Consider the following 16,224-nt stretch of genomic DNA (forward strand, 5'->3'; position numbering starts at 1 on the left):
GAAAAATACACATCTTTTCCATGGTTTACTCACATATACCAATTTCTCACCCCTCTACTTCCAGTTGTTGAGGACTAGAGAAAAAAATAAGTTTGCAATAAATTTCCACATGGCTAAATGCCTCAGAAAAGTGCTTCTAAATCAAATGAAATGACTGATGTAATAATTTTGCGACAAATAGACTTCTGAACATTTTAAGATATGAAAGGAATTTCGATTGCAAAGTCAACTTTAATACTAAGTCATAGGCCTTTGATTTTGAACATTCCATTCACATAAATGGAATCATACAGTAAAAAAAAAAAAAAGCCTTTGAAATATGCTCAGCCTGACTGACCAAATCCTTGGCCTCTCCTCCTGCGCGCCCTCCTCTCCACTGTTCTGGCTTCTGCCCTGCCACTGTCTCTGCCCCCTCCCCCCCGCTGCTGCCCCCTTCTTGGTTCGGCTTCCCACCACCTGTGTCCCCTTCTCCCGCCCACCTCTGCACACTTCTGTCTGGGATCCCCTCCCTGACCCTCTTCCCACCATCTCTGCACCTCACCTGCCCACCCTCACCTCTGTCTCCCAGGTTTCTTGGCCTCTGAAACCCTCCTGTCTTGTCTTCCTGCCTCATTTTCTACCCTCTTGCCCTCTGAGCTCCTATCTTCTCCAGCTCAGGCTTCATCCTTCCCGCATCCCGGGCTCTCAGATTCCCGTATCTGCTCCTCCCTGATGATTAGCATCGCCTTTACATTTCCACCGTGGAATCCGTGATCCCTCAGGTTGCTCCTCCTCACGTACTCCTCACCTCTCGGTACCCCTGCCTTTGTTGAGCTTCCTCTCCGGAGTCTTCAGCTGCTTTTCTCGCCTCCCCTTTGACCCTGCCTCCTTCCTGTTCTTTGTGTCCAGTCCCAGTGCCTCCGGGCCTGGTCAGCAGTCACCCTTTCTGCTGCTAAGATTGCTGGAACATGTGCCCAAATGGAACCAAACAAGTGTTAGATCGAATTTCATCTTCAACACCAGTTTGCTCTTGTTTTTTACGTCTGTGATGATTTATCTACAATTCTGAAATCCAGAAAGCTCTGAAAATGGAAAGTTTTAACACTTTTGCCTACAAATCTGGTCAAAATTGGCCAATACATCATCTACCCAGAGGCTATTTAGAGCCTTTATTTATAAACTTTTGCAAAATGTCATACATGGTGATGCAGATAAATATTGATGTGTTTAATTATGGGGTTTTCCCCCCAGGCCTAGCAAGGAATGTTATGGAATTTATAGTGTGCATATCATATTAACTTTCTAAAATAAAACAAATTATAAATTCTGAAACACATCTCTCCAAAGGGTTCCTATGAAGGTATTATAGATCTGCACTAGCCATCGCCCTGTTTAGCTCACCCACTGTCTGGTGTCATATTATTCTCACTAGTAATATCTGATTGTCTTCTTTGCCCATGAAAGTTGTGTGTTAACAGTATAAATGTTTGATGAAGAAGAGATAATTTTAACCAATTCTCTCTTTCTCTGACTCTACTTTACTTTTTATTCAATAAAATTCTTAGAAAAATGTTAGTGACTATATTTTTCTTTCTAATTATTCCAACTGTATTTAAATCTGTTCTGGTTTTATAATGATATTATTATATAATACTATTATATCTGGTTTTGTTCATGATATTATTCCTTCCATTATTTCTATGAGATTTTTAAATTGCACAGATTTTTGACAGCTCTTTGAAGCACCATCATTTAGTTCCCCAGGTATAAATTCTCCCCTTTTTGGAGCCCTGGACATTTTCATCAACTTGGAGGGATATTTTCCTGCACGGTCTCTCTATGAATGGTCCCATAACTGCTTCAATATAGCCATTGGAGTGTTCAGATCTGGGCTGTAGTTTATATCAGTATCTCAGGGATTTCACCTCGTGGGTGATCCAATTCCAAATCTCACACCCCCTTTCAAAGGTGTGACTGCTGATTTTCCCTGCTGGTCATGGGCAATGGGCAATATGCATATCACAGCCTTGAGTGGTCAGGCAGAGCTATTTCAATCCTCATTCCTTCCCAGGGGCTCAGTCCCAGCATGTGGCTCCTGTAGGTCCTAGAGTCACCTGGGCAGGTGGCACTCAGCCCCTTCTCAAACAGGCAAGAACCCAGCTCTCATTGCTCATCAGCCCCAGCTCCTGTTGACCAAGCGGGTCAGTTCCTCTCCCGACAGTGGCTTTTCCTCTAGTCCTATGCTGTGGGGAGTGGTCTCTTCCACGAGCTAAGGGTTTTAATGAAAAAACATAACATCAACGTTTTCTGTGTCTGTGGGAAAGAATATGTTATGGGGAGCATATCCAAGACTTGCTCACAATAGGTCATCTGGACCCAGTAGCTAAGAAAAGGTGGTTTTTATCCTTGAGATTTTGCCTTCTTAGAGATTGAACCCGGGTAGGCATACACACCAGAGACGTGGTCATGAAGTAAAGGGTTACACAAGCATAAGGGACAGGCTAGGAGAGGCGGCGCAGTGACAGGATGCTGGATTCAGGGCTGGTAGACCTGTGCTCGTCACAGCACCTTATCCTTACCTGCCTTTGACCTTCAGCCTCATACCGAAAAACCTCTCAGCCTCAGCCATAACACTGGTAGAATTGTTCAGTTTCTAAGAACCACTTGTAATGGTATTAAGTAGATTCAAGGACTCCAGCCCCCATAGATTCAATAGGTCTAGGGTGGGATGTGGGATTCTGCCCATTCTAGAAGGGTCCCAGGGGTCTGATCAACTTGTCGCATGGATCACACTTCTGGAAACTGGTATTAACAGGTTACATATCAAAATAGAAGTAGGCTTTTTAAAAAATAAGGGATGCTAATTCTTTGTTCTTTGTGTGTACCAGGATTGCTAATTGGTTCACCTGGATTATTTAACTTGCTAATTCTACCTGAAAAGTTTTTTTTTTTAAATTTTGGGGATTATGAGGACAAATTAAATTTGTTGGCAGGGGGATAGCTGAACCTGTATTGTCTAATGACCAATATACAGCCTCTTAAGGGATGGTATAATTTTTAGAAGTATAATTAATATGTATGTTTATAAGGCAGTCTTGATGTTAATTACCACTCCCTTCTTTGGAAGAATTAGTAATCCCCTGAAATATGTGGCCAAGGAAGAGCCCTGATTTGCAGAGAGATTCTCTTTCTCAATCATTACCTGGATTTCATTATCCAATTTTTGTTTATAATCCATCCAGTGGACACTGGAATTAGTCATTTGCTGGACGAGAGTGCTAATTCAGGGGCCTCTTCTGTCTCCCCCTTCTCCCCTCCATTCTGTCCCCCGTAGCCCCCATCTCTTACTCACACTTTGAGTGAGACTTTCTGTCTCATCAGCACAGGCTAAAAGTAGTGCATCTGTTGTTGCAGATACTCCTACTCTTAATTTCCTTTCATGTAAATTCATGAAATGTAAGAAATGCAAAAGATATTAATTCGCTTTCATTCTGCCTTTGAGGGACACTGAAAAAGTGTTCCCTCAAAAGCCTCAAATCCTATCTGAGAATGAGGTGAAAGAGTTGTAGGTAAACTTACCTATTGGCAGGAAAAATAATCTGTGCTGAGTGGTACTGAAAAACTCCATTCCCTTGCTTAGAAGCCATTCTTTCATGGTTTTTTCCTGCTTCCCACTAAAAAATGCCACTCTTAACTACGGTGGATAAAATGAAAGCTCCTGTGGTCAGGGTTCTCACCTGGCCCTGGTTGGCTAGCTCACTGCACATGTGTGAGCAATACATCATTATTGACTCTAGAGAGCTCCACCCAGTGCTATGGGCGACATGGTGGCATGGCTGCAAGGCTGCAGGAGAGCAGAGCAGAGGCTGGAGTGGTGGCAGTGCCGAGGACAGAGGCCCAGAGGACAGCTGTGTGGGCAGAGTGGTCCAGAGGCAGAGTCTGACTTGCTGTGTGCAGACTCACTCTGAGTGGATGGGATTTTAGTGACTGACCTGCCACCATGGAAACAAAGTTGGATATAACCCTTTCACCCCAAGATTGTTCTACTATCATTTCTTTGGCCTCATTGAATCCATAGTGAACTTGCCTGGGGCTGAAACCCATTGGCAAGACACTACTTAAGCTGTAACTACTAAAGCTAAAATTATCTACTTTGAAAATAGGTTGCCCTCAGTAAGAGCACACTGTTTTGCATTGCAGTGTTATTTTCGTTCATTGTATGTATGCGTTGCAGGGGTTTTACAAGGAGTAAAAGCATGGGGCAATTCCTTTTCCTATAACCTGATTTCTAGGTGTAGAGCATAGAGTGTAATAAGCCAGTGTGGGCCATAGAATTCACCTGGATATTTCCCACTTCTCCTCTGCTACCTCTGCTGTGTATGGGAGATAGCTTCAAGCAAAAAGGCCAAAGTAAAAAAAGAAGCATTAATATAAGACAAATGAGAAAAGGGAAAAGAGCAGAGAACTTGTGTGTGCACCTAACCCACACTGGCATATATCCAACACAAACTTAGCCTGTTTCTGACATGATCATTGAAGGACCTGTATGCTCCGCACTTCCACATGCAGGGATTTAGGTATGAGTAGGCCAATTATGAAAACAATTTTATTATCCTTGAAAATGTTAACTAAGTTTGGATAACAATTTGGAGGCATATGGTATGTGCTAAAAATGGAGAACTTTTCTAGGCATCAGGAGATTCAAAATTAATAAAGTAAGTTCCTTTCCATAGGTGGGGCACAGTAAACTACAGGAAGAATGAAAATATCTCTAATTATAATAAATGCCATAAATACTACAATAGATGTATGCGCAAGATGCTCTGCAAAGAAAAGAGAAGTTCATCCTCTGGAGTGGTCGTGGAGGGATCAGTAAAGTTTGCAGAGAAATGATTTTTGAGATAAATATCACAGAACGATGAAGTGCAAAATGAGAAAAATTGCATTTCGGACATACAGAACACGGCAAACTAATGTCTAAATGTCTTATTACCATAAAATGCGTGTTTCCCTGATGGAACACAGAGCAATTATAAGAAGTACAGGAGAACTGTCCACTGGCTATGCTTGATCTGAAATCACTTTGAATGATTTAGTTTCTTCATTTTCAATACCATATGTTACGCATCGATGAATATATCCTTTTGTTAGCCATTTTATTTTGCAAGGACAGTTGGACTGTTTCCAGTTTTGTCCTTTTCTGAGTACTGTTTCTGTGATATCCTTGTCTGAGTCTCTTGGGGCACCTGGGTGTGCATTTCTACGGGGACCTGCGGATCTGTATCTAGAGGTAAAACTGCCAACTCATAAGGTTCCCAGAGCCTCAAGTTTGGTAGGTCACAAATGACAAACTGTTTTCTAAAGCAGTTGCTCTAATTAAGAGTCCCACCCGTGTGCGAGAGTTTGCACAGCTCCATAGCCTTGTCAAATAGTGCATGATTGTTTTTTTAAAATTATAGCCATGCTGGTAACCTGTGTGCTATCTCATTGTAGTTTAAATTTGCATTTCCCTGATCACTAATTAGATTTAATACTTTCTCAGATTTTTTTTGGCTATTTGGATATCCTCTTATATTTAGAGTCTATTCAAGCAAGCTCTTGCTACTTTTTCTATTTACTGTTAATCTTTTCTTTATTAATAAGTAGGACCACTCTCTCTCTAATATATATGTGTGTATATATATATACATATATATATAATGTATATAGATAATATAAATATGCATAAATATAAATATAGAATACATATGTATTAGAGAGTATTAGGATGTATTCTAACTATAGACTTTGAAAGTTTTTGAAACATCTCCTCTGCAGCTTACTTTCATACTTTCTTAATAGTGACATTTTATCTTTCAACATTTCCTAAGTTTAGTCTAGTTTCTCTCTCTTTTCTCTTATGAGTGATGCTTTTGTTTGTTGTTTTTGTATTTTCTTAAAATCTCTACCCCAAAGTCATAAGGACTTTCTCCTATATTATCTTCTGGAAATTTCCTTGGTTTACCTTTAATATGTAGCATAATCTACCTCTAAGTGACCATACTCAACGGTGCTCTGCAGTGCCACCAGGTCATAAATCAAGTGTCCATATGTGTGTGTGTCTGAGCTATCTGTTCTGCTCCATTGATCTAGGTTTCAGTCTGCCCTGATATCGTGCTGCTTAGAGTATTGCACCACTGTGAGTCTTGACACACAGATGAGTTCTCTCAATGTGTTCTCTTTCTTCAAAGCTGACTTGGCTGCCTCTTTCTCTCCTGCATTACCATGTGCCTTTCAGAAGCAACTTACCCATTTCTGCTCACATATACATGCACACTCCTGGATTTTTGTTGTTTTGAACCTATAGATGAATTTGAGGTAAGTGTTAACATCTTTAAAATAGTAAGTCTCCATTCATTTAAGTCTCTAATGTCTCTTAATAATTTTATATACTTTGCATAAATGTCTTGCAGATTTTTGTTAGTTTTATTCCTAAATATATGAAACAGTTGATGTGATAGTAAAGGGTATTTTTTTTAAACATTTCATTTTCTAATTGTTCGTTGCTGATATATAGAAATTAAATTGATTTTGTGGACACCTTGCTAAACTCATTAACACTAATAGTTTATTATTCTAGATTTTTTATGTTCACAATTGTACCAGTCATGAATAATGACAGACTTATTTCTTCTCTTCCAATAATTATACAACTGATTTACTTGCCTTACTGAATTTGCTAAGCCCTTCCACACAATGTTGAAGAAATGTAGTAATAGGGAATATTGCTGTGCTGTTCCTAGTCTCAAAGGGAAAGCCATAAAAAATTCACCATTGAGTATACTCTCTTATAGGTTTTTATAAATATCCTTAATTGAATCAAGTAAATTACCTTCTGTTTTCAGTTTGCATAGTTATTTTAAAGTCAGGATCTGATAGTTCTCTCTCTGGAGCCCCTGTCATGAGCAGAGTTAAAGACAAGTGACAAACTGGGAGAAAATATCTGTGAGTTATACAACAGAGAGCTAACCTTCCCAGAGAATTCCGGTAACATTGCCAGATTCCATTTTCTCACACATATTAGAGCACTGTTTCAGGCCACTGCTGTCAGGAATGTAAGTTTTACCAGTCCATGAGCCTAAATAAATTAGGTTTTCACAAAGCTAAATGCCTTCCTTTCAAAGGATTGTCTTTTCTTCTGTGGGTATGTTCTCTCTCATTTTAACAATAAAATACTATTTTTCTAACAAACCATTATTATAAAACACAGTCACTCAGGGGTTTTTAATGTTCTTATTTGCAAAACTAAAAATTAGTAACTTTTTGCAGGTCCCTCTAACTTCTTCAGTTCATCCTATTGGTGTCAGAAACCTCGGACCTCATCTGTGTATTGGTGACCCTCAAAGAACTGGCAAAGGAAAGGAAGCCAGAGCATTACGGAGAAAAGGGGTGGTGATAAGGGAACCTTTGGAGATTATGGAGAAAGAGGAAGTAAAGCAAGGCTGTGCAACACCACGAAGCCAGGGCAGAGAAGGATTTCTACTTGGTGACTGCGGTTGGCTGCGTTAGCGCTGCAGAGAACTCTGAAATGCTTACTGTATTTAGTAACAAAGAGGATATTAGTGCTTCTGGTGTGAAGAATAACAGCAGAGCAGCAGGGCCAAGACAGAATGCTTTTCAGAAGAAAAAAGGGTGGTGAGGACGTGGAGACACTGACTTGACTGATTTTTTGGGGGAATTTACTTTTGAAAGGAGACATGTGTGCCTCTGTCCTCGTGTGGACAGAGTAGGATTTGAGTCGATTGGGTGCTTGCTTGCTTGAGTGGTTGGCTGGTTTAGTTGGTTGACTGGAGGAGATTGAATAAGATTAATGTTAACAGAAAATCCCTTAAGGGGAAAGACAGGAGTATTGAAAATGTAAGAGGTAAAGGAAATAATTAGCAGAAGAGAGATTCTGAGAAGAGGCAGTTAGATGGAATGCAGAACACAGAGGAGAGGCTACACTGAGGGCAGAAAGGGAGACCTGTGTCCTTGGTCCACCAGAAAAGATGCTTCCAGAACTCCAGCCAATACTGTGCAGTGTCTACAAGGCTCAGCACTAGTCCATCAGTGTGAAGGGGTCCCATGCCCGTGTCAGGTCCACCGAAGTCTGGGATGCACAGAAATCTGTAATCCAATGAGACTCGAATTGGGGAGAATGACCACCAAGAGGAATAATAGCCAGTGAAAGTCCCTTGGGACGGGGCAGTCAACGAATCCGAGAGGGATAAAGGGAGAGGCAAAGAGCACAACTGTCCCTTTCTGTCCTCTCCACATTTCCCATCAGGCTGCACCCTGTCCCCTGCACAGACACCCTCCCCATATCCACCTAACCTTCACACGCCACAGCGTTCATTCTCTGAGTTCATTGTGCTCAGGCAGCTTGTAGGAAGAACGTAGTCTCTCAGACTCAAGCAGAACAAGACAGGTGTTTGAAGACTAAAAGGCAAGCTTTCAGCTAAAAGAAAGCATCTCTCAAGGTGAAGTGTATACAGTTTCCTGGTCAGTAAAAGAGATCGTTTGGGGAGACAAGCATTCCTTGTGCCCTTATGTGGATTTATGTGTGATCCACATAAATGCACCAGCCTAGGGGAGACATGGGGCTGAAATCTACCCCTGGTGAGAATGATATTGACAATTTGAAATTCACCTGTTTTCTACTGTCAGTCAACATGTATCCAGCCCATACTTTATTCCACATAGGTATGTATCATTACCATAAATCAGTTTGTCTAAACATCAGACAATATCTGAAGAGGGAGATGGGATGACAGTTTTCTGAGAAAATCTGTGAGTAGAAGAAGCCTGAGGGAAATTGACAGGCATTTGGTTTGTCCTGAAAAACATGACAGAAATGGGGTTCGGTGACCTTCCTTGAAGGCAGGCATCTTTGAAATGGGAAGGAGGTGGGGTAAAAGTGTGCATGAAATGGGGTCTGGATCTTGTACTTACTGACTGATGTGGCCACGCAATCCTGTCAGGGCAAACAGTAGAATAAAGGTGTAAGATTTCTAAGCTGAGGAAACAACACACAAGAGGCCAATTCCTCTCCACTCACCATCACATAAAAGCTTTCTTAGCAAGACTTTATTGGTTTCCTTCACAGAAACAGTGAATCATCTGCCCCACCATGGTGGGCTTTCAGTGAGGCTCAGACATGTCCACAAAGTGGGAGGGTCTCCAGTGGGTGGACTCGAATGAGCTGAATCACCTTTGCTTCTCGTGGGGGCTGTACTGAATGGTGTGGCTGCCCCTCTTAGAGATCCTGTGTCCCAGGTGGGAATGGATGTTGTCTGACCCTTGACCTAGCACCTAGAGGGCATTCGGTTAACATTTTCTTGACGCTAAAGGAGCGGTTCCCCTGGTGCTGCTCTTTCTAGAGGGGCTGGCTCTCTGGCATCCATGGCAGAGGCTTCATCTGCATCTGAACAGGAACGAACTCCGCTAGGAGTGGTGCACTCTGGGAAATGGACCCTGGCCTGGACCCTCTGTGGTCCCCAAATCCCTGAGGCCATGGGGTCGTCGTCTCTGGCCTCACTGTGGAGAGAGACTCAGCCAGAACAGCAGGCTGATGGGTAAAGGCTTTGGCCAGCTGTAAGCAGGACTAACCCTGGAAGAGAATCAGAGAAAGCAAAGAAGGGTATGTATATCTCCTTGGATTCTTAAACTGAGAACCTAAAAGGTCGTTCTCACCTATTGTTTCCCAGTAACACAAGGAAGGTGTTGGTGGGCAGGAAAAAAAAAAAACGTCCTTGGGCAGCAGCCCAGCAGGCTTCAAAAAGCTATCAAAGAGTCATTTTAAGTCCCTTTGCACAGACATGTCCAGAATATTGACCATAAGAGAGAAGAAGAGAGACTATTCCTGAGTGATTTTCTCCAGTGCTCACACCTCCCCTCGGCTGTGTGTTCGGCAGGGGCCCCACAGAATTTGCTGTGGAAGCTATCAACATAGCTTTAATGTAGGCATCCTCGATTTTTATAACCCCCAACTTTCCATAAAAGCTCATTTTTTCCATTCCCACAGATGGCAGGAAGAATAGATAGCCGAATATACCCTTTACAGATGTCTATTGATTCTTTTTCATTATGTGCCAAATACAGCAGGGATTTTTAATTATTTTTAAATTGTATGACAGAACAGAATGATAAATGGTGTAAATAGAAGACTAAACAATATTTTGTCATCGGAATAAAAATGTAAGCCTGAAACTTTGGGAGGTTTAAGTCTTGTAAGGGCCTCTTCCTTTGATTCCTCTTTTATTCCTAAAGGATCCATTAATTCATTCATTAATTTAAAAAGTTATTGAGCATCGTGTACCCAGGCCTAAGTTACAGGATGGGGATTTAGGATGCAGAGGGCAAGGGGTAGGGGATAGATTTCATTTATTTACTTTCAATTCATATAAAATTTATACCTTAAGATGTCTTCAGGAAGATTTTCTGGGGTGAAAGTGGGGAATTATGAGAAACGCAATGGACAAACTCTGCGCATGGCCAGTCTTCCTCCTCCCCTCCCTCACGCATCCTTTCTAGGTGTGACCCAGGTTTCCCACAGAAAAAGAAACTATCTTGATCCCTCTCATCTGTAACAGTTGAATGTTTGTTTCCCCCTAAGTGAGTCTGTCGCTGGGAGATGGGCATTACTTGGATCCAGCCCTCAAAGAACTCAAGGTTATCTTCATGGTAAATCTCATGAGGGAACACAAAATACTGTCTTCAAAATACCTTATAAGGCCTCAGCCTTCTATTGCAAAATTGTCTTTGATCAAATGTTTGAGCCATTTTTCTGGATCGTTAAGAAAGTATTATTATTAAAAGTTCATGACATTTTCATTGCTTATTTATCATTAAAAGACCCCATTAATTTTCAAAAGAGAGTTGAGGCTGCTTAAAACAGAAGCTGTAATGTCCTAGGGCAGTTAAGAGAGAAAAACGTGGAGAAGTAGGGGAAGCTTTATTACAGCTCCTATTATTTTTTCATAGAGGTCACAAAACATGGTGCAATGCTAAGGCACAGCAATCCTCCCTCTGCACCACACCTTCCTTAAGTCCTCTTTTCTGAGCTTGTGCTGAAATTGCCTGTATGACAAGGTTAACTGAGAGCCCTGCAGTCTCCAGTACTTCACAAGCCTTAGCTTGGCCAGCTCCTGAAACATACTCATATGGGAGATCTTATCATTACTTTATTTTAAATATGAGAAAACAAAAGTTTAGAGATCAAGTATCTTGCTCAAAGTCACACCACCAGTGAGTGGCAGAGCGAATTCTAATCCAGGCAGGTCTGATAATTTCCAGAGCACTTCATTAAGGTACATTTTTAAATAGTGGGTCACAGATCAACATAGTGGCCTATGAGTCCTTTTCAACTGAGTAAGTCAGAAGAGCAATGATCAGAGCACATCCCACATAGTAAAAGGCAAGGAGTATTTGAGAAATTGTTTTCAGTGGTGTTCATGTGCGAGCTTGCTTATTTGTAATACAAAACTTATTTCTAACTGTGAGTAACTCTCTTTAAAAAATTCCAAAACTGTTGCACTGAGATGTATTGATTCTCATTCATTCATGTTCCAAACATAGAAGGACTACTAGTTTTTATGACTCTGCTCTCTACAGAAATCTTTACACAAAAGAAATTAAGAGATTTAAAAATCTAAGACTCAGTATGCTTCTTGCTGGGTGAATAGGCTTCACAAGCCAAACTCCACAGGCGTGCAGCTGAGGGTCCCTAAAATAGTCACACCTGACTGGTCTCTAGTGCCTAATTGCTGGTAGTAAATCATTCATCTGTCACTCCCTTAGAAGCAGAGAAAATGTTTTTTGCTTTTGTAAGAACAAAAATCCAGTGGATAGAAAGCATAGGCCACATCCCCACTTAGGAAAGGCCTAGCAGATGCATCAGCTTCTGGGGGACAGTGTCACTGTCACATTGACTGTCCCCCAGAGAGGGCCAGACTCCCCTTCTTTGCATTTATGGGATTTTGAGGGTCATTATGACTCAAGGTCTAAAGCTCAAGTAATGAGATCACTACTCTTCCTCTCTAATGAAATCACTAAAAGCTTAACATGCACATGTAGCTCAGACATGTCTTTAGTGCCTATATGAAATTCCTGCCTTGTGGTAAGGGGTCTTATTTGCTAACCAACAAGGGCCATCAGGCTCCACTATCTTGAGGAAAGCCTGGTAGCCTGCCTGGGTGGGGCAGCAGACCACTCCATGTCAGCATTTTCTTGAAGGACCCAGATGTAACAAGGGCATTTCCTGAAGAACCAGAGTCAGAAGTGCCGTCATAGTCTCAGGCTTCATTTTGTCATCTTTCCATGGAAGTAATAACACCAACCACACAAAATTGCTATTAAGATTAAAGTGAGATAATTAGGATACGCCCAGTACAATGTAGATGGTGCTCCACGAAGGTTTGTTCTCTATCTTTCCACTATATTAACAAACATCTTACCATTGACTCAAGGAAATTTCTGGCCATGATTCAGGGGCATGGTTAGGAACTTTGCAAACACCCCTCTCTTCCTTCAATTACTCATAATGACCTGTAGCCATGCCTGAGTCTACAGTCTCTTTAAATCAGCTTCTGTGACATTTCACCTTGTCCCCCTTTTTTAAAACTACGTGACTTCCACAATTTTAGTATTTACAAAGAACATACCTCTTTATTTTCTGAAAAGTACTGTTATAAAATTGAAAGACTGTCTCTTACGTCTAAATGTCTGGCATGTTTTGGTCATCCTATCCACAGAGCAGGACATGTTCTCAGTGCTAGTTATATGTCCTTACCGCATTCCTTCATTCAACCCAGCAGTTGTTCAACTCTTGTCTTCTCTTACGTTCTCAACACAGGGACTGTTGTTAGTTCGTACTCATAGGGGACATATGCTTCTTGAAATGTAGGTTCCTGACTCAGTTGATGTCCTCAGAGCAGAGTGGTTAAGAGTGGGTCTCTGGGACTGGGGATGGGGGTGATTTAAACCAGCCATATGTGACTTTCCAGATGGGTGATGGCATTTGACCTCCTTACTCCGGAAACATAAAGGACAGTATCACCCACACATGGATGAAGGAGTAGCTGAGATAACCATTATGCAAAGGCCTGGCACATGGTAATCTCAGTGAGTGTCAGATATTATTACTATTAGCTCTCCTTATTCAGAGGTGGTTCTGCACTCCTAATTCATGCTTCAGCCGTCCTTTTGCCTATGCGTCTATTATTATATGTCACCTCAAATCCTTGTAAAGGACTAATGAGTAAGCAAATCCCTCTGTTGGATTCTGCTAGCTTTGATTTCATACAAAAGTAGCACAGTAGCTTGGGTTTTGTTTACTATTGCCTTCATCAAGTGGAGTCAAAATCGGCCTTGACTCCATTGCTGGTACGGCTGGTGTTGGGTTCATGATGGTGATTGGGTAGAACGTTCTAATTAAGAATTTCAAAGAAATTTTGCACTGAGAATAACATGAGACAGATTCAACACAGAGTGTTCCTGGGGAAGTAAAATGAATGGGGCACCATGACAAGAGCTCAGCCATATTAGCACTTTCTTGCTATTACATAACATTTTGGTCCCCTTTCCCTTAGATTTTGCACTGACTGAAGGCGGTACAGTCACTCCTTTGTGCCCAAAAGGAAATTTTCCCTGCGGGAATCTGACCAAGTGCCTGCCCCGCGCTTTCCATTGCGACGGCATGAACGACTGCGGGAACGGGGCTGACGAGGGCAACTGCGGTGAGTCCGCCTGATACCTGCACACGGAACAGTAATGCTCACCAGGCAGCGGGGCGGATCTGCTCTTCTATAGGGAACACAAGTAATTGATCCCTGATTGATTTGTCGTGATGACCTGAATTTTCCTAAAGGTTGCTGAATTCCAGAAATACAGTATTATAAAATATATTATAAAATACAGAACAACATGTATAAAATACAGTATTGTAGAATTTAAAATATTTTATAAAAATTGAAGTTGTAAAAAAAAAATTGAAGTTGTATTTTGAAATCTCCTTGGATCCCCAGATTTTGATTTTAAATGGCTTCCTGTGGCTACCTCCTTAAGGATTACTAATATGGTTCAGTTGCAAGAATATCCTAATCCCGCCCTGAGAATGAATTCATTGACCAGGTGTCCCCTCCTCATGGAGAGGCTGGCTGCCTTGGCCATGTGCCCTGACCCGGAAGCTCCCCATCAGTCTAGGATGAGCACCTGGTCTGTGGCCACAGCATCCTAGTGTATCTGCTGTGATGTACTAAGGACCTTCTTGTCTTTTCACATACTTATGTCACTAGACATGGGTTCCTCGAAAAGAGTTTATTTGTGGCTGATTTATTTTGCTGTCCCAGAGCCTAAAACAAAGAAGTCCGTCGCAGGTTCTCAATCGGTGATAGGGGGCAGCCCTCCGGATGCCCATGGGCAAGTGAATCAAGCTCCTGGCCTTTCCTCCTCATGGCACGGGGATCAGAGATTCTGCAGGCTTATCTGCCTCATGAGGATATTCTGAATGCAAATTAGATAATTCCTACAAAGGCATCAAATTGAATCATTTAAAAAACCATTGAAAGTATTATAAGACAGAAATTAATTAAAGATCGCAGGGCTCAAAGGCACCTGTGGACAACATTTTAAACTGACTTTTCTGTCTGTGTGGACTTTGCTATCATACATATGATGTGTATACCTTTTTAAGAGCATATGCTAAAGTAATTATACTTCAAATGATGCCTCCTTTTTAAAATGAATATGATTTTATTGCAAAAAAAGGAAAAGAACCTTGGCAAATAAGCAAAATCATATCTTCTGACAAATTAAGAAAATATTATTTCTTTCAACAGGAATGGATAGCCTTCATGAAAAGGAATTTCATTTTTGCTTTATTAAAAAGATCAGGAGACATGACTTTTATCAGAACTCATTACATCTATCAATGTAATATGTAATGCTTATGCATTTGACAAAACAGAATTCAGATTATATTGTATTATTCTGAGGACCTCAAAATTAAGATAATTTAAAATGTCAGCATAGAAATAGGTGACAGTTTCCAAGATGGATACGTGTATGTAAAATAATTACTGATTTCCATTATATATTTCAAGATAAATACATTTGAAATATTTGTAACTGTGAAAAAGGGGAAAACTCCAAATGTTTACCTAGCTCTTTGTCCCTTACCATTGATGTTATTAATACTTAAACAAATTTTTAATTGATTTCATTATCAAATTTTTATACTTTTGCTTTGTAGTTTGATATTTGGTTTATAGAATAACTGACACATATTCATAACTATTTCACAGGAGACACAAGTGGATGGGCAACTATATTTGGCACAGTCCATGGAAATGCTAATAATGTGACATTAACACAGGAGTGCTGTAAGTGGTATTGGTTCAAAGACTCATTATCAGCTTTGCAAGCAACACGGTTTGTGGCTTATGGATTTATATGGGTAGTGTGATAAATTCCCTTTAGAATTTCAATTTCAGTTCAGAGTATTTCAAGGGTCAACTCATCTGTTGTTTGCCCATAGGCTGAAAAGAAAGAAGAAAAAGACATTCTCAATTCATGATCATTTTATGTATTAGTCTATCATTGCAAGAATATATAGGCATTGAATGATTGTGACAAATAATAAAGATCTTATTCCCTCTAATTATTTCCTTCAATAAAGATATTGAGCACTAACTACTTTCCGGCCCCTACATCAGACACTGAGACTATCGTAAGATGTGGCCCCAACCCACAAATACATAGTTCACATTGCAGTAAGAAAGACAAATCCTTACAGAGGCAGGAAGGATACACTATTAATGCTAAATTGGAAGATTTATGTTTGCACAGGCAACGTGGACGCCCACTGGTAGAAATGATTGCCCTGCTGGGAGTGGGGAAAGATCCACAGAAAAGATGACAGTGAGATGGACTTTGAAATCCTTAGATGGAGGGAAGGGTAGGAGGTAACAGGATGAGCAGGAAAGCAAGGCCAGGAAAGTGCTGGAATGGGAAGGTAAAGAACATGGTTCCCCATGCCTTTGGCAATGGTTCTGAGTGCACAAGGTGAAGGACATGAACCCAGAGAGGGGCCAGCCCCTAAGGGGCTCTGGGTACACACTTTGGAGATTGGCCTTGATGCTGGAGATAGAAATATGTTTATGTATATACATGTATTATATATGTATACTGTGAATATAGACATAGTTATGTAGGTGCATATATGTTTTT

The 16,224-nt window shown here is 40.9% G+C and overlaps 1 pseudogene; it reads left to right on the plus strand.

The window, feature by feature from the left end:
- The first annotated feature begins 5,885 nt into the window (after positions 1-5,885).
- The window catches only part of LOC140847826 (relaxin receptor 2-like), a 43,897-nt pseudogene continuing 33,558 nt past the window's right edge, over positions 5,886-16,224 (plus strand).

This window comes from Manis javanica, chromosome 1, assembly GCF_040802235.1.
Source record: "Manis javanica isolate MJ-LG chromosome 1, MJ_LKY, whole genome shotgun sequence".
In the NCBI taxonomy this organism is placed as follows: Eukaryota; Metazoa; Chordata; class Mammalia; order Pholidota; family Manidae; genus Manis; species Manis javanica.